At 42.0% G+C, this 19,738-nt stretch overlaps 1 protein-coding gene and 1 pseudogene across 2 annotated transcripts in view; both read right to left on the reverse strand.

Annotated features, from left to right (window-relative positions):
• The window catches only part of LOC309349256 (uncharacterized protein), a 224,951-nt gene that overhangs the window by 59,012 nt on the left and 146,201 nt on the right, over positions 1–19,738 (reverse strand). The gene's annotated exons all lie outside the window — the stretch shown is intronic.
• Positions 6,926–14,487, reverse strand: LOC309349230 (protocadherin gamma-B5 pseudogene; annotated as a pseudogene). The gene is made up of 2 exons: positions 11,464–14,487; positions 6,926–7,108 (listed from the first exon to the last, which is right to left on the reverse strand). The product of its transcript is annotated as a protocadherin gamma-B5 pseudogene (transcript).

Here is a 19,738-nt window from a genome sequence, read left to right on the forward strand (position 1 = left end):
TTCTTATGTCAGCCTTGAACTGTATGCAGACCACTTCTTTGAAGACCTTGAATTATGAGATGAGAGGTAGGGGAAAATTCGCTCTCTGCCCATGCTTTGCATAGTGATAAGAACATCGCCTCAACTGAAGCAAAAAAATACATAACCTGTATGCCACAATAAACCTTTAAGGTAGTCATTGTGGGTTTTGCTGCAACAAACAAAAAACTGCTGACATTCTGGAGTAAGCTAGAGGGCAGAACATTTTCTATGTGAATTCTCAGCTACATAGAAGAGATAATAACAAATATATCAGGAATCCACTAGTTTGCTTTTCATGCCTTTGGTATCATATTCCATTATTCTCTGCAGAGTGGTTTTAATTAAACCAACTTGTGATCTTTCAGATGAAAGGTGGTATACAAATTTTAACAACAACAGGCCATTCAGTAAATGCTAATTTACCATTGTAGATATAACTTTAGAAATTGGTTGCCCGTAGTTCCTGCCAAAATCTGAGAAGCATTTTAAAACATGTTCAGTCAGAAAGCATCATCCTGTGTTAAGCTGCTACCTCTATTTGTCCACTGTTGCAGTAACGGATGGCTCACATTTATCTTAAGATCAACTGAGTAACACCCAAACTTGGCTGCCAAATGTCTCCTTTCGCCTGCCATTTTTAAGTGGCCCGCCTTTATATCAAAAAGTTGGTTCTGATACAAAATTACACATGTGATTTGATGATTCAAGAGAAGCCCATAAAAAGAACAAAATGTCTTGTGGCACCTCAAAGACTGAAATTTGTTGCCTGAAAACAACAGAGTCTTTTTAAGCCTAGCAAATTTGTTATGGTGAAAGTTTTTGTGGGTTAGAGTCCACCATGAAAGCTTATTCCACAATACATATGTTAGCTGCCAAAGAATTCTCTGTTGTTTTCGTACTATGAAGCAAATCAATTGATTCAGCTGAGCCAGAACAGAACAGTATGAAACTTGCTGAGAAATTCTAGTACAGCAACTCCAAGCTGTAACTGCCTGTTTAAGTCTTTTTGCCAGAGTATTGTTAATTTGGGGTCACCAGCAGGGGATCCTGCTCTTCCACTGAATGTTGCCATTTTTTATATCAGATTTGTGTTCTTTAGTACAAATGGCCTGTTTATGGGCCAGCCTAATACATTTTGGCACCTGAGGCAAACCACAAAATGGCACCCCCTCCCTGCCAGGGAAGAAGGGGTGAATGAATATCTACACCAGGAAAAAGGGAGGAATAAAGATCTATTTTGGGATCTGCTGCCCCTGTAAATCCTGCCACCTGAGGCTGTTGCCTCTCCTTGTCTCATGGGTTATCCAGGCCTATTCAGACAAAGGCATTGTTGAAAATGGTGTTTTATGGGCAGGTGAATGAACTCTGATGGCATGGCTAATGTTATTAGGTCCTGTCTCCTGCTTGAAAACTTATTTGATATAATGATAATGATATAATGATAATGATGATGATGATGATAATGATAATGATAATGATAATGATAATGATAATGATAATTTATTATTTATACCCCACCCATCTGGCTGGATTTCCCCAGCCACTCTGGGCGGCTTCCAACAAAATATTAAAAATATTTTATCACTGCCTCTCCTTCTTTCTCAGTCTTACAGTCTTTCCCTAGCTTACAGATGACTTAGTCCTAACAGATGACAAATATTATCTTCAGCAGAGTCAATCCATTCAAATGAGTCTTATGCCTCTTTACAATTCCTATAATCCAATTTTTAAAAAGGCAGAATCACATTTCAAGATTACTATTTTTAAACAGATGCAATGTGCAGAAGGGAGTAGTAGACATTGATAAGTCTGTAAGATCTTCTTGATCACAAGGTGATAGATGGATGCTGGATGCACACATACTAAAAAAAATGGAGATAGGTGCTGCTTCTAAGTATTTGTCCCACCTTTGTGGAAGAGACGCTCTCTGGGTGTGGAAGATAGAAACATGCAATATCATATCCCATTTATAGCATGCTTTGATCCAGCATCTACCCTCCATCACCCTTGATAGCCAGTATTCTTGCAAAACTCTATCACTGATCATAACACTTTAAATTCCGTGTTATACAGTTTCACCTGTGTTACAGAATGTAAGTACCCGGTGTGCCATATACACCATGTTGGAAAAACGAGGGCAGACCTTTGTTACAATTTCAAAAAATCACAAATGAGTAGTCGCACACACACAAGCCTTGAAAAACCTGTTGCCACCTGCTTAAACGAGCACAACCTTTCAGATTTGGAAATATAGCCAAAAGAAAAACAAACAAAACTCATGTACTACTCATATTGCATCTGAAGAACTATGCCCAGTCCTGGACATCACATATTTAGAAGAATTTAGATAATTTGGAACAGGTGCAGAGAAGGGCCACGTAGATATGGTCCATAGTATAAAAGACAAGCCCTATGACTGGGTATATTTAGCCTGAAGAAGAGAAGATTGTGACAGTATTCTTTTCACACACACACCCTGCAACAAATAAGACAAGGTATTTAAAATCAACACAAAGTAAAACTGATTTGTAGCTAAATATTATTAAGTTGGTTGCGCTTGTAATAAAGTCTAGGAACACTATGCTAAACCCAGAACTGCAGTATAACATCTGATCAGTAGAGGGCAGACATAACCCAAGAAATCTGTACCAAAGAAGAAATTACATTATTGCGATAGAATGATTGTCCTGTTACCTTTGAAGAATAAAGGGACAATTCTGACATTGTTAAATGTCTTATTGGGTCCATTACCCTCAGATCTAAAGGAAAGTTCAAGCTTACCAGGTTCCATGAAAATATCTCACTTTATGGAAACATCCATACCTTATAGGTGCAGAAGACTACTGTATATTCTATGCCAAGATACCACCTTTTGCTTATATAGTTCATCAGGGTTCCCTAAAAAAGAAGGATCTTAACTAAACAGTGTTCGAAATGTAGCTGAAAAGTGGGTGCCACCAAACGGCTTTTCTTCATTCTGAACAAGCAGGTTAGAAAACAGAAATATTACAGCCTTGCAGTCTAGGTCTTAAAATGTATCTGTGATTCTCACCTGTACACTGTTATCAGGGATGAGATTTTCACCCAGAGATTCATTCCCAATTCCAGAATCGTCCTTCAGAATGGGATCATCTGTGGCCACTGAGGGGTTTGGTTTCAGAAAGGCAAACTCATTCCGGTCTGCCTTAGACGCTAAGCACACTTCATATGAATAGGGCAATGTCAATGTCCCATTATTGTAATTGCAGGAAAATTTGTGGCCCAAGCTAGAGTACAAGTCAGTATTGTAGGATCCAAGCACTGTTGGGCTTCTCTGTCTCCGACATTTAAGTATTAAAACTGTTAAGACTGTAAAAAGGAATAAGAATGAGACCAAAGCCAAGGCTATAACTAAAATGGCATTCATATCAGACTGATACTTAGAGTCAATGGCTGGTTTGCTCATTTCCGGAAGTGCCTCTTGGAAGTTCTCGGCAACCACGAGGTTGAGGACCACAGTAGCTGAGCGCGGAGCCTTCCCATTGTCCTTCACCAAGATGACCAGCTTCTGTTTCACAGCATCTTTCTCCAGAAGGGCTCGTGACGTCCTGATCTCTCCCGTGTGGGTCCCAATGGTGAAAAGGGCCGGCTCTGTGGCCTGCAGCACTTGGTAGGAGAGCCAGGCATTGTGCCCAGAGTCTGCGTCCACAGCCACCACTTTGGTCACTAGGTAGCCTGGCTCTGCCGAGTGAGGAACCATTTCAAACAAGGCAGAGCCCTCAACACCCGGGAGAGGATACAGAACGCGAGGGCTGTTATCGTTCTGATCCAAAATGTACACCCACACAGTGGCATTGTTGCTGAGAGAGGGAGAGCCGCCATCTTGGGCCTTCACTTGGATCTGAAACTCCCGGAATTGCTCATAGTCAAAGGAGCGCTGTGCATAGATAGTTCCCGTCTCAGAGTTGATGGAGACATAAGAGGAGAGAGGCAGCTCCTCCATGTTGCTGTTGAGGATGGAGTAAGTGATACGTGAGTTGCGGTCCAGATCTGGGTCCGAGGCTTTGAGGGCAAAAATGGAGGCACCTGAGGGATTGTTTTCAGGCACAAAGACACTGTAGGTTGATTTTTCAAAGGCAGGGGGGTTGTCATTGATATCTGAAATCTGCAGGGAGATGGTTTTGTTGGAGGAGAGAGGGGGGCTACCTTTGTCAGTGGCCGTGATTGTGATGTTGTATCCTGAGGCTTTTTCTCTGTCTAGGGGGCTCTCTGTAAGTAGCTTGTAGTAACTGTTAGATGAAGAAATAATTTTAAAAGGTAAATTATATTGTATGTGGCAAGTAACTTTCCCATTTTCTCCTTCATCTCTATCATCCACATTGATCAAAGCTATCACAGTTCCTGGTAGGGAGTCTTCAGGAACTGGACTAAACATAGATGTTAGCAAAATCTCTGGAGCATTGTCATTCTCATCCAGAACATCAATCTCGACTTTACAATGTGCCAGTAGTCCACCACCATCTTTGGCTTCCACTAACATCATATAGCTTCTGGATTCTTCAAAGTCTAAAGTCTCTCTAACTAAAATTGCTCCACTTTCTGGATCCAGGCTGAATTTCTGTTTTGCTTTAGCGGGGATATTGCTAAAACTGTATCTTATCTGTGCATAAGGACCTTCATCTGCATCTGAGGCTTTCACCTGGATCACTAACGATCCTTTTGGTGCACTCTCTTTTAGGCTGAGTTTATAGACTTCCTCAGTGAAAACAGGTGGGTTGTCATTGGCATCAGTGACATTAATCCATATCTGGGCTGTTCCAGTTTTTCTTGGTTCTCCACCATCCAGGCCTGTAAGGATCAAGTGGAGTTTGTGCTCACTTTCCCGATCCAGAGGTTTGCTTTGCACTAAAATAGGGTATTTATTTCCATCTGGACTTTCTTTAACTTCCAAGGTGAAGTACTGATTACTGCTCAGCTGGTAATTTTGCAGAGAATTTATTCCAACATCAGGATCTTCAGCACTTGCAAGGGGGAATATGGCTCCAGTCAAGCTAGATTCGCTTATTTCTAGCTTGATATCATCTTTTAAAAATTGTGGTGCATTATCATTAATATCCTCTATGGTGATGCTTATATGAAAAACATTTAGAGGGTTTTCAACCACAGTTTCAAAGTTAAGGACACAACGTGGTGATTTCCCACAGATTGCTTCTCGATCTATTTGGTCTCTGACATAGAAGTCTCCATGTTCCTCATTCACAGTAAAGAACTGAGCATTAGCTGCAGAAACAATACGGAGCTTCCTCTTCACCAGGTCTCTCTTACTCAGACCCAAATCCTTGGCCAGATTTCCCACAAGAGAACCCTTCTCCCTTTCCTCAGGAATTGAATACCAGACCTCTTCCGACATTGTCAGGCAGAACAAAGAGAATAACAAGGAAAGCTGTACTTGCCGCCGGAGTGGCTCCCTGCTCCCTGTGATCTTCAGCCATTTCCTCGGCTGCTTTGTTTGCATCTTTTCTTTTCTGATTCGGGTCTTCAAGTTTCTTTCATGCTGCAAGAAGTTGTTGTCAGGAGCAGGCATCGTTCCGTGATGCAGTCTTAACAGGGAGGGATCCATTTTTGGTAGGATGCTATATTGTTGTCCCTCAATTCCAGCTCCTTCAGATTTGCAGAACTTAACTCAGTAATTGTTACATCACAGGAAAAGTGAATGGACCCCTGATTTCTATCCTTATCCCGTATTGGCCAACAGCGGCACTCTGAGTCTCTGCTGGAAAACTGCAGGAGCACCTACTGGCACAACATTCTGATAAGAGTTCAGTGGCTGACAGGGTAGCAACATTTCTCACGAGATGTGCACAGGTTTATGAAATTATTTGGTTGTGTGTGCATTTCACAATTCTCTCTAAGGCAGTATGTGCAAGAGTGAGCACACATATGATGAATACAGGAAAAACTCTGAAGTTATTACCTTAAGTATCATTGGGCTTTGTTTGAACAAAGCACTTGGCACTTAATTGAGAAGGTTTCCTTCACAATAGCCCCCCCCCCCACAGCAAAACCTTATATTGTTCAGAAGGTCTAAAGGCAATGCCCATAGTACCAGCTTTTGTGCCAGACTGCCAACCTCTTTTTATGATTAGAGGAAGAAACTGAAGCAGAAAGGGGTGGGAGTCATTATGAAGAGCTGTTATGTGGGGAACAACTACAAGTGCTGGGCCCTTGCTCCCCACCCCCTAGAATTTCTGAATCCACAATACTTCCATTTCATAGGACAGGAATGGGCAGACATCAAGTTAATCTATCAGTCAGAACCAGGTGCAAAAGACATAGGGTTGTAGTCAACTAAGTCCTGCTCTGAGGTAGACTCAGTGACATAAGTGAACCTAAGTTAGGCATGTCCATCAACTTCAACAGGTCTGAGTAGGACTAGCATTGAGTACCACCCACAGAATTAAAGAACAGGCTTCTTCTGAGCACATTCTGAGCCAAGGAATATGTTTTCAGTACCAGAACAGAACTGTTCCACAATCATTCTACACAAAAGTTCACTCCGGGTTAGTTTTCCTCATTTCAGCAGCCTAATTTAGGTGAAAAAAGTTTTTTGTTACTGTTAAGCTGGGAGCCAGAAACCCTTGCCATTCTGCTGAAAATCACCCAAAGATCTATCGGTGGATCCTGACCCACCACCTGCCCATCTTTGTCTAGGATACTGCATGCGATACTTCTGCAATAATTGCAACAATTTTGTTTTTTAGTCTTATATCCTATTCAGTCTACAGAGACTGATGATAGGCAAGAATGTTATATAAACAGACAAGTTGCAAACGATAATTGTAGTCATGATGACAAAATCACAGAGTTTGCAATATGTTCCTAAAATGAGTATGGGCCATACAGGAAGTATATGTCTGAGTCCACATCCATGGCTACCACCTTAGTGACCAGGTAGGTAGCCTGGCTCAGAGGAGTGAAGGGCCAGCTCTATCCCTATGGAACCATCAGTGGGAGGGAAGGGGTACAGGATTTGGGGAGCATTGTCATTTTGGTCCAGGATGAAGAGAGTCACTGAGACTTTGGAGCTGAGTGGTGGAGAGCCTCCATCCTTCCATGGAACTTAATCTCCTGGAACTTTTCATAAATGAAGGAACATCAGGCATAAATAACCCCAGACAGAATTAATAGAGTTATATAGACAAATTACTGATCTCATTTTTAATAAGTTATTCTCAGTCTGGATAAGTTGTTCTTCATGGACCTCACAACCCTGCCCCAGGACTGGATAGCTGAGATCCTGGCTGGCTCTCAGACTCTTCCTCATCTCTTTGGGGGCCACAGACTCAGAGAAGAAGGTGAACCAGGCAGGAACTTAAGAGTTGCCACAGTGCCTGGCTAGTTGCTGCAGAGGCTACTCATGAGAAGGAATCAAATGGAAACAAGTCCTGACTGAGATCCCGGAAGGGGTGGATCCTCTAGCTCCTGTATAAGTTCCCAGTCTAAGTTCCTTCACTGCTGAAGCAACAGCTCCCATCTCTTCTTCAGTCTGCCTGACGCACAGAAACAGCCACCACCTGGCACCAAACTGTAATGATTGCTGATCGATTTCTTTAGTTTGAAAGGGAGACTGTCAGAACTGAACACAGGATTTCTCTATGGATTCTTTAATCCTGATTTTACATGTTTAGGAGGGCTTCTGTTGTCATCTTGAGAGAGATTTCTTTGGGGTTTTTTTTGGCAGTACAATATGTGAGGATATGCCTAATTAAAGAGCATAGCCATACACAGGTAACAAGGATAACAAATATTAACAATCTCCATATTGAGCCTGGACTCACTGAATAATGGAGGCTTGTTTAAAGCCCAAGGCACTGTCATTGCATCAAGAAATGTGACTCAGGTTTTTGAAGTACCAGACCTTTCTGACTCTCCTCCTTAATATACTGTGAGGAGCAGATGGTGAGCAGCTTCCTCTTTGTGGTTAAGAATTCTTTCTACCACCAGTTCAACATATCTGGCACCTCCAGCTGCTATTTTCATGTCCAGGAAAAAATTATTCTTTTTGCTGATTTTGTAGTTCTAGAGAGAATTGGTTTCCAAATCAGTGTCTTGTGCCTTATAGATGGCAAATTGGAGTTCTCTTGCTTTATTCTCACCAACTTTTGTTTCTGGTTCTTCTGATGGGAACCTGGGCCCATTGTCATTAATAGCTATCATTTCAATTTCCACTCCATAAATTTTCATTGACCCCTCCATATATAATCACAAAATTCATCACACACTTCTCTACATGGCCACAAATTCCTCTCCATATATTTGGTCTGTGGTGTGTAAATGACCAGCTTCAGAGTAAAATACTGAGACCTATATTGTGAAAACAATGTATACCTCTCTCTGAAAGATCTCTTATATCCAGTCTCATCTCATTTGTGCAGAAGAAGCATGCACTCTACTACTGAAGCCACAGTTCTCCCTTTAATTGCTGTTAGAGCTGACCATGATTTGGCCACACCATTTTAAAGAGCCCCAGAATACGAGGAACGCACTTTTGAGTATGTGTAGACTGCCTGTCTTTTATTGCTAAGTCACCGCAATAAATTTTCACGTGTCTGATGTTGGTGGGAAGTATAACAGGGCACAAGTAAAGTTGGGTTCCAAAATATTGGTTGGGGTGATGCAATACTTTCTGACTTCTTATAACAGCTGATTGTCTCCCACACCCTATTACAAACCATTCTTGAAACTCAGTTTTTATTAGCTTCAAAAGCCCCATCCATTATGGCATGGGGACTGCAAGTGAACAAAAAGACGGCCCACAAATGCTCCCAGATTCACGGAAAGAGTCTTCTCTGGATCCTGGCCCAAGTCTTTCATGAAGCAGAAAACATTGGCATGATCTGAACTATTTTGGGGGAAATGTTTTACAGTTGTAAAATATATGCAAAATTTGTAGTACACAAAGAGTTCAAAAATATGAACAGATTATTTTAAACAGATTTTACGCAAGTGCAGCATTGAAAATGTCTCCTGATACTTACCCTCTTCAGAGATCCCTATTTCTATGTGGAGGTTTGTGGCCAACATCAATATACTATTAATTAGCAAGAAGAGATCACTTCCCTATCTCCCGACAGCTAAAAAAAAAATAGTAACTTTTTAAAAAGCAAAGCTAATCAAGTAAAATTGCTACCTTATTTAATGAAAGTGGATATAACAAACACACTTCTCAGATTGTTATGAGCTCCTCTTAGAATGGTAGTACTTCAGTACTTCATTCTGCTAAGCATAATTACATGTCAGGAAGTCCAATAGATTTTAGTGAAGCATACTTCCAAGTACATAGGATCATGAGAGCAGCCAATTAAAATCAAAGTTATTACTAGGAAACAAACATAAACAGAAACAATGTTAAGGAAAATGATTCACAGTGAGCTCAGTGGTCTAGATCAGTGTTTCCCAACCTTGTGCCTCCAGCTGTTTTTGGACTACAATTCCCATCATCCCTTGCCACTGGTCTTGCTAGTCAGGGATGATGGGAGTTGTAGTTCAAAAACAGCTGGAGGCACAAGGTTGGGAAACACTGGTCTAGATAAAGGAAAATGAGTCATTTCAGCAAGAGATGCCCACCTCACTACCTCTTTCTATGGTTGTTCACTGATTATTCCTTCATGTGTAGAATTCATGCACATTCCCCAATGTTTGTGCTGTCTCTGGCCCTGTCCAACATCTGCATATTCAGTGGAGCATTGGGAAGAAGAACCTACACGTTTACAGCTGTATGTGCATAGGTTTTAACCTGGCTTGGGTGTTATGACTGAACAAGGAATTGCAGTATTGTAAGGGTGCTGCATTATCAGGGTTCTCAATTGTGAGGAGGCTTCTAAGAGCTCAGTGCAGTGGATGGAGTCAGCTGACTGCAGGGCTGGCAAACAGGACCCCATGCGCCTTACTTGTGTTACAATTCTTTTCAGGTATAATAAAAAAACCTCTTTGTACTCAGTTTCTGTTGCATGGATTCAGCCTCTCCTCCACTGAAGCCATAATGCCACACCCTAGGCATCTCTTTTGTGTTACATCACATCTCCATGGCAGCCACTTTGTGTCAAGACACGCCTCTATAGCAGCCATTTGTGGCTGGTGCCCACAACTCTCTCTCCAAATTCCAAATGTGCTTACTGGACAAAAAAGGCTGGCTACCCTGCTTTATATTCACTATGCAAGAAAGGCCATTATTTGACTTGACCATTATCAGTTTGGACATTGTCCTGTGCAAATGTCAGAAAAAGTGAATGCATTACATTATATCTATATCTATATCTATATCTATATCTATATCTATATCTATATCTATATCTATATCTATATCTATATCTATATCTATATCTATATCTAATCATCTGTATCATTTGTATCTATATCTATATCTATATCATTCTGCTAATTCACCTTGTATGAATGGCAAATTTTTTAAAAAACCTATGTTTATTTTAAGATAGGTTTCGTTTCATTTGGAGCTCAAAGGTCAAACCCTGAGGAAGATAAGGAAAGCGGACCGAGGTGGTCTCCTCAGGTGAAGTACAAAATACAACACGAAAAGAATCCCAGGCCTCATTAGATTTTTACTCCATTCCCATAAAAGGTCACTGAAATTCCTCGAACATATTGGGTTTAAATGAAGTTACCTTTACTCTTATCGAGGTTTTATTCCATATTCTGATTGTAAAACATGCCACAGGAAATGTGAACATGGATGGCTCTCTTGCTAAAGAGCATATTCCATAGTCTGTAAGTTCTTTTCCAGGTGCTGTGACCCCAGCACACATATGATCCACACAATATCTGTTGTTGACACATGAACAGCCCAGACTATTCTCAATCACAGCGACGTGGAGAAATGTGTGTGAACCAGCAATACATGCAACCAAACAAAATGTCCATGATAAGGGAATGTCACAAAATGCTGATTTCTATATTTTTGTATTACTAGTTCACAACATGTAGTTATATTATCCATGTTATCATGGGTGCCTTTGTTGTCAAGCTTCTACTAGGATGGCATATGTGTGGGAGAATGCTATTCTATTAGATGCTATTAATTTTCGGGGATAGAAAACCATATGGATAGAATTAATCTACTCAACAGATTGGGGAAATTATTCAATCTATAGCTACACTGATATAGCCAGCAAAATCACAACAAAAGCAGAAAAATAAGATGCTCAGCTTAATTTAGGAATGACTCACTTGTAAGAGTGCCATGAATCCAAGTACCCGTTGGATGTGCTAAGTAAGCATGTTCAGAATGCGTCAGTGGCATGCCGTTCAGGCAGGTCTAAGTACTGGTTCTTCCCATATAAAGCATCAGACACTTGAGCAGATAATGATCTAAAAGCAGTAGCTCATAATACCTATGAGGAAGAAAGATGTAGTGCCTACATCACAGTTTCTGAAAGCCAAGCTTACCTGCTCACCAACCTCCTCTTTGGCACTGGCATCCCCACCGTTGCCATCCACAAGAACCACCTGAGAGCTATCATTGCATAGCAAGTTTTCTGCCACCTGGATATGGGGTTTCGGGAAAGAGATCTGCTCTTTCCTCATCTCTGACGATAGGCAGAGTTGGTAGGAATAAGGTAAAGTTCCTTCTTCATAGTTTGGTGGAAATATGACCTGCGCCTTAGAAAAAGCATTAGGCTCAAAGCATTGGAATAATTTGGGATTTCCTGATTGTCGAAGTTTCATGACAATGACCAGTATCACTGTCAGGAGGAATAAAAATGAGATCAATGCCAAAGCCAGCACCAAGTAAAACTGGAGGTCAGAATGATGCTCTGTGTCACTGGATTGTCTAGTCATTTCTGGAAGTGCCTCTTGGAAGTTCTCAGCAACCACGAGGTTGAGGACCACAGTAGTAGAGAGAGGAGCCTTCCCATTGTCCTTCACCAAGATGACCAGCTTCTGTTTCACAGCATCTTTCTCCAGAAGGGCTCGTGACGTCCTGATCTCTCCCGTGTGGGTCCCAATGGTGAAAAGGGCCGGCTCTGTGGCCTGCAGCACTTGATAGGAGAGCCAGGCATTGTGCCCAGAGTCTGCGTCCACAGCCACCACTTTGGTCACTAGGTAGCCTGGCTCTGCCGAGTGAGGAACCATCTCAAACAAGGCAGAGCCCTCGGCGCCTGGGACAGGATACAGAACGCGGGGGCTGTTATCGTTCTGATCCAAAATGTACACCCACACGGTGGCGTTGTTGCTGAGAGAGGGAGAACCGCCATCTTGGGCCTTCACTTGGATCTGAAACTCCCTGAATTGCTCATAGTCAAAGGAGCGCTGTGCATAGATAGTTCCCGTCTCAGAGTTGATGGAGACGTAAGAGGAGAGAGGCAGCTCCTCCATGTTGCTGTTGAGGATGGAGTAAGTGATACGTGAGTTGCGGTCCAGATCTGGGTCCGAGGCTTTGAGGGCAAAAATGGAGGCACCTGAGGGATTGTTTTCAGGCACAAAGACACTGTAGGATGATTTTTCAAAGGCAGGGGGGTTGTCATTGATGTCTGAAATCTGCAGGGAGATGGTTTTGTTGGAGGAGAGAGGAGGGCTACCTTTGTCAGTGGCCGTGATTGTGATGTTGTATCCTGAGGCTTTTTCTCTGTCCAATGGACTATCTGTGAGAATTTTGTAATAATTGTTAGATGAGGATAAGATTTTAAATGGTACATTACCTTGTAGATGGCATGTAATTTTTCCATTTTCTCCAGAATCTTTATCCTTTACATTGATAACAGCAATTACTGTCCCAGGAACAGAATCTTCAGGAATTGGACTAGATAAGGAGGCAAGAATGACCTCTGGAGCATTGTCATTCTCATCTATAATCTTTATTTCAATTTTACAGTGAGCCACTAATCCCCCTCCATCTCTTGCTTTTATTGCCATAGTGTACTTTTCTGTTTCCTCAAAATCAAGATTCTCTGTATTCATAATTATTCCATTTTGTGCATCTATCCTAAATTTCTTGTAGACTTTGTCTGGTACTTTACTGAAACTATAACTGATCTGACTATTTGAACCTTCATCCCTATCAGAGGCTGCAATCTGAAGTATGGGAGACCCAGCAGGGGAATTTTCCCTCACACTGACCTCATAGACCTCTTGAGTGAAGACTGGTGGGTTGTCATTGGCATCTGTGACATTAATCCATATCTGCGCAGTCCCAGTTTTTCTGGGTTCACCCCCATCCAGGGCCGTAAGGATCAACTGAAGGGAGTGTTCGCTTTCCCGATCCAAAGGTTTTTGCAGGACCAATTCTGCATATTTATGGCCATCCAGACTATCTTGAACCTCCAACGTGAAAAAGTGATTTTGGCTTAACTGGTAGTCATGAAGGGAATTCTTCCCAATATCAGGATCTTCAGCTTTCCCAAGGAGAAATCTGGCACCTGGCAATGTGGATTCAATTATTTCAAGCCTTATATTGTCATCCAGGAAATGCGGTACATTGTCATTAATGTCCTGAATTGCTACACTTACATGGAAAACATTTAATGGATTTTCAACTAAGGCTTCAAGATTAATGAAGCACTGTGTGCTCTCTCTGCACATTCCCTCACGGTCTATCCTCTCATTCACATTCACATTTCCATTTTCTGCATTGATACTGAAATATGGTTTTTTACCTTCAGAAATGATATGCAGGTTTCTATTCCTCAGTTCTCTGGCATTCAGTCCCAAATCCTTGGCAAGATTTCCCACAAAGGACCCCTTTGCCATCTCTTCAGGGATGGAATAGTGAATTGACTCTGAGATCTCCCAGCAGAGGAAAAACAATAATAGTAGAAGCAAAATGTGGCTTCTGAGTGCCCTGAAGCTTTCTCTAGGAATAACTTCCATCCTCATCTCCATTCTCCTGCTAATGAGCAGGTGAGCTTTTTGTTGTTTTCAAAAAACAGGGATACAGAAGAATAAGTTGATTCCCTTGATTTCCCTCTCAGTTTGCTTGTATCCCATTTGTTTCCTCATCTCAGTAACAGCAGGCAGGACTTTGTAGTCTGTTCTTTCTGTAGCTGGTAAGTAGCAATCTGACAGTGGATGCCTAATAGCTCTTTGCTTCCCAAATTGGCCAACAGCGACACTGTGAGTTCCAACTGAAGAACTGCAAGTGAATCAGCTCCAAGAATAAACCGGAAGAACTGAAATATATGTTTTCCCTCTCCATAAAAAACATTTTAATACTTTGAAAGCAACATTTAGTGACTAAAAGCAATTGTGTTATGTATTACAGTACTAAGTTCTTGACCATATTGATGGATGTGTGCAACCCCTTCAGACTTTTAATGTTTTCAACAAAATATCCCTCACAGGCCATTTGCAAGAAAATCACTTTATATACATAAAATATTATATTTTAATTAGATGAAAGTTCTGGATTTCATCCCTTATATTCCCTTCTTTTTTGAAATAACAATTGCTTTTAAAAAAATTATCCACATTTAACATTCCTTATTTTTTTTAAAAAAGTATTTGTAAAAAAGTATTTTTAAAAAAAACAGGAAAGGGTCACTTTTTTGTAGATTCAGTCCAGTAAAGATGGTCTGTGTTCATAGGATTCTTGCACAGTGGTACCTCGGGTTACATATGCTTCAGGTTACATACGCTTCAGGTTACAGACTCCGCTAACCCAGAAATAGTACCTCGGGTTGAGAACTTTGCTTCAGGATGAGAACAGAAATCGTGCTCCAGCAGCACGGCAGCAGCAGGAGGCCCCATTAGCTAAAGTGGTGCTTCAGGTTAAATACAGTTTCAGGTTATGAACGGACCTCCGAAACGAATTAAGTACTTAACCTGACGTACCACTGTACCTGAAATGTTTGATGCCAATGGACAGTTTTCTGAAACTCTTCCCTCAAGACCAGTAGATTTTTTTTGACTTTGACTACTCACAACAATGTTTCAGTACATTTTCCAAATAAGGGAGGAAATGTGCCGCTAACAATTAGGCATGTAGATGTATATGCAGAGGATACAACAGCTTGCCAATATGGCAAGGTTGAAAACATTTATACTACATCTATCACCAATGCAGATCTTCACAAACTGTGAGATGGGAGCACCACTGAAATTCACACTCCAGCTGAGAATTTCTCCATCTGTGCAACCTGATGGCCAGTAACACAAGGAGGAAGATGAGGAACAAGCAGGAGACAAAAGCCACTGCAAGGACCAGGTAGAAGGTGAGGTTAGACGGAGGAGCAGATGATGGAAGTTTCTGTGCTAACTTAGAGAAACATAGACAGAGGAAACAAAGTCAAATTTCAAAACTATGTTAGAAAAAAAAGAAGGTTCAGCACCAGAAGAGAGATTTATGGTGAACATTTCCAGTTTTAGGAGCAATTCAGACATTGTATAGAACATTGTGCTGTATCATTCTTTGGATATTTTCATGAAAAAAGTTATAAAACAATCTATTAAGGAGTCTTTGAGTCTGGGGTACATTGCCTTAGATTAGTTTGCTTTCTCTTTCTCTTTCCAACAATATGATATTTTGATTCGATGGGGGAACACTGGTGGGAGCAACACTGAAATAAGAGTGGCCCAGATACATTGCATGGAATTCATTCTCTTGTTGATCAGGAGGGGTGGAATTGTGAGAGGAAAGAGACCCTCTCAGGCCACAATACTCCCTTATATACACATCTCCTAAAAACTCAGAAACCTATGCTTGCACCATATAACCTGCTGCTTCTGGTTAGTTAATCAGTTAATCCTACTTCATTACTCATAAGCACTGATAAATTAAGATCCTCACTACAAGTAACACAGAGAAGGAATGTATAAGAGAGCATTTTTAGATTACAACTCTGAAAGTGTGTTTAGGGGCAACATGTTTATGTTAAATGCTCTTAAGTATCTGCTATGAGAGAATGGCCAGGATTGGGATGAGATGGTGGTTTCATTGGTTTGATGTTGCCTCTGATTCCTGGAATAGGATGGGTGTAGTAATCATGTGATCTGATATTTTGCTGCCATAAAAATGCTAAGTTTTGTCATAGTGCATTCATGGTGTATGCAAAAATTACTACAGTAAGTCTGGAACGCATCTGGAGAACAACTGCAAATCCAACCAAATGACCGGTTTGCGCAGGGTTTTAAAGACAGGCTTTAAAAGGAAACAGTTGTAGATGGTCTACACAGAAACCTAGGAGGATGCAACAAAGAAATAAAAGAAATAAAATTGAATCCATGTCATAGGGTTGCCATATGTCCTCTTTTGACAGGACATGTACTCTTTTTCATGGGTATGTATAATGAGAGTCGTCATTTTACATACATTAAAACATTAGTTAAAAGTAGAGGTTGGCAAATGTGTCCTCTTTTTTCTATTCTAAATATGGCAACCCAGGAAGATAAAAAATGATAAGAGGACCACAAGAAACAAATGAATAGAACAGAGATGGATCAGGTGGACTGCGTATTTCAAGGAGAAGAATAGTTGACAAAGTGCAAATAGAAGAAGAATGGCAATAGAATGAAAAATTGTAAAACAAAATTATAATTTAATGGCAGTATGCCATAAATAGAACTTCCGGTATAGATGAGATGTGTCAGAAAATGGAATCACAATGTGTAGTTTTTGTTCTCACTCTTACATTTAGCCCTATTTTGATTTACAGTATTTATAGCACACTCTTCATTGAATATTTTCAGTCCCAATGACTTGAGTCCACTAAAGTTTATACCATAACAAATATGTTTGGTTTGCATCCAATGCTTATGTTTCTTCTCCCCTCCCCTCCCTGCAGTCCTTCCTCTGCTCTGGAGGATCCCCAAATTGTCCTAATAAACAGTATTTAAGAGATCAGCTTGGCCCTACAACACTGAAAAATGGCAAAGCCCAACCCCTACCCCAAATGAGGAAGCAACTACAAATGAAGAAAGAAATTGTCAGTTTGCATCTAAAGCAGCATGCTGGCCATTACTTTTGATGGGAATCGCATAAAAACGTCCCCTATACTTTTCCAGCCCCCAGAGCTCCAGTTTACAACTAGCTGCTGTATAGAGCTTAGATAATTTGAAGGCTGGGTGATGGGAAAAGAGAGAGGGCAGGAGAAGGCCAAGCCACACATAAAATGATGGCCAGCACATTGCCATTTGTGTGCACCTGAGGATATGGCAGGAAAGAGGAGTGGAAGCAAAGCCTTTCCTCCTCCCAGGAAGGGAAGGGGTTGTGATCGGGAGACGATTCCTGCGTCATGCAGGGGGCGCTCCGCCCCCTGCTTCAACTCCAGGGCTGGCGTGCCACGCCCCTCCCCAGTTGGGCACCCAATAGGGAAGCTCAGCGGGGGCGTGGCTTGCTGCTCAAACGCAGCCGCGGCAGCCATCCCCACCATTGCACACACATTTTATTTGAGTCACCCACCCTCCACTACCTTTAGATTAGCTGTTCCTGAGACTTTGCTATGGACCTCTGGTTGGTCGCCCTGTTTAACCAGGGGGCCTGGTAGGAGTTTTTTCCAATTGGCTAAATTGGCCCGGCCTCTTGGGTTTTTTCCCGCCTACCTCGTAGCAACCGTCCCAACTTTCCTGGTATTTGGTGGTTAGGCATTGGAATGTGTTGTTGGTGTTTCGGGGGGTAAGGTGTGGCCATCGCCTTCCCTGGCAATTTTGGGTATTCCGCTAAGGGAATCCGGCGGTCGTGGATCCTGTCCGATGCCCGTGTGGCGGGGGGCCATGGCACGACCCCCGGTGACATCAGGAAGAGAGCCTATAGTTGGATTAGCACCAACAGGCTTCCCCTATTGGTGGTTAACCCCTCCTCAGACTCACCCCTCCAAGAGTGGGTGGAGTCTAATGTTCCGTCGTCCAATGCCTAAGCCAATACCTTCTCACATCCTGTAATCAATAAAGTTGTGGCCTTTACCTTACCCATTAACCTTATATTCTGTGTCCACATGTCTTTATTCCCCAAGCGGGGATTGGGTCCTCGAATCACAAGCAAGAAGCTTGCATACAGATGCATCCTAAATATAATTATTCTTAAATCGTTCAGCACTTCTGCACACTACTTCTGGAAACCTCAATAAAGCTACTCCTTACGGACATCATTACTTTGAAAGTCCAAGACACTGAGACTGCAGTCTTATACATGTTCACTTCACCTGGAGTTCCTTTTGAGTAGACATGCATGGGATCCTACTGTTAACTTCCAACGTCATAAATACCACAGAACTGGTTTAGTAGTCCAACTGAGTAAAGCAAAGCTACTTGGATCCAATGCTTAGATATTTTTGCCTTGACACTATAAACCTTACTCTTTTATCATGCATAAATGAGTAGATGGTTCATGAGGGGCCCAATAAATAAGGCTGAGCTACTGCTTTCCAGATTTAAATAACTCATTTTTCAGTAAACATATATGTCAGAGAAAATGAATTCTCCTCCATATAATGTTTCAGTGTCAGTTATGGTAAAAGATCATGCAGCATGCAATGAAAAATATTCTGGAATAAACCCTACCTTATCACCACTTGCCATCTCAGAAATTAAATTGCTTCCTCCGTTGCCTGTAAAAGGCACAGCAGGATTTTCACCAACAATAATATTGTCTGCAATCTGAACATTGGGTGTCAGGAAGGCAAACTCATTCTTCCTGGTCTCAGAAGACAGACACAGCTGGTAGGAATAGGGCAAAGTCCCATCTTCAAAGTTGGGTGGGAAGATGGCACCATTTTTGGAATGGGGAACCGGACCAAAGCACTGTAGGAACCTGGGATGCCCTGATTGACGGAGCTTCATTGTAACGGCCAGAATGACAGTCAAGAGGAACAAGAAGGAGATCACAGCTAAGGCCAGCACCAAGTAGAACTGCAGGTCAGACTGATACTCCGAGCTGCTGGGTTGGCTCTTCATTTCCGGAAGGGCCTCCTGAAAGTTCTCAGCAAACACCAGGTTCAGAGTAATGGTGGCCGAGAGAGACGGCTGCCCGTTATCCTTCACCATAATGACCAGTCTCTGTTTCACAGCGTCTCTCTCCACAAAGGCCCTGGCTGTCCTGATCTCTCCAGTATGAAAACCAACTGTGAAGAGTGCTGGCTCAGTGGCCTGAGTGAGGTGGTAGGAGAGCCAGGCATTATGTCCAGAATCTGCATCCACGGCCACCACCTTGGTGACAAGATAATCTGCCTCGGCCGAACGAGGCACCATCTCAAACAAGGCTGAGCCCTTGGCTTCTTGTGAGGGGGACAGGATACGAGGGCTGTTATCATTCCTGTCAAGAACAAACACCCTGACGCTCACATTGCTGCTGAGAGGGGGAGAACCCCCATCTTGGGCCTTCACTTGCAGCCGGAACTCTCTGAATTGTTCATAGTCAAAGGATCTCTGGGCATAGATGGTGCCGGTCTCTGAATTAATGGAGATATAGGAGGAGATGGGAAGCTCCTCGATGTTGCTGTTGAGGATGGAGTATGTGATCCGTGAGTTCTGGTCCATATCGGGATCAGAGGCTTTGATAGTGAAAATGGAGGCACCTGAAGGATTGTTTTCTGGCACGTAGATGTTGTAGAATGGCTTCTGAAAGGAAGGGGCATTATCATTGATATCTGAGATCTGTAGTGAGATTGTTTTGTGTGTGGAAAGAGGTGGGGTTCCTCTATCAGTGGCTGTGATTGTAATATTATATGCAGGAGCTATTTCTCTGTCCAAAGGACTGTCTGTCTGGAGTTTGAAGTAATTGTTAGATGAGGGA

Source organism: Podarcis erhardii, assembly GCF_964252035.2.
Source record: "Podarcis erhardii genome assembly, chromosome: 8".
NCBI lineage: Eukaryota > Metazoa > Chordata > Lepidosauria > Squamata > Lacertidae > Podarcis > Podarcis erhardii.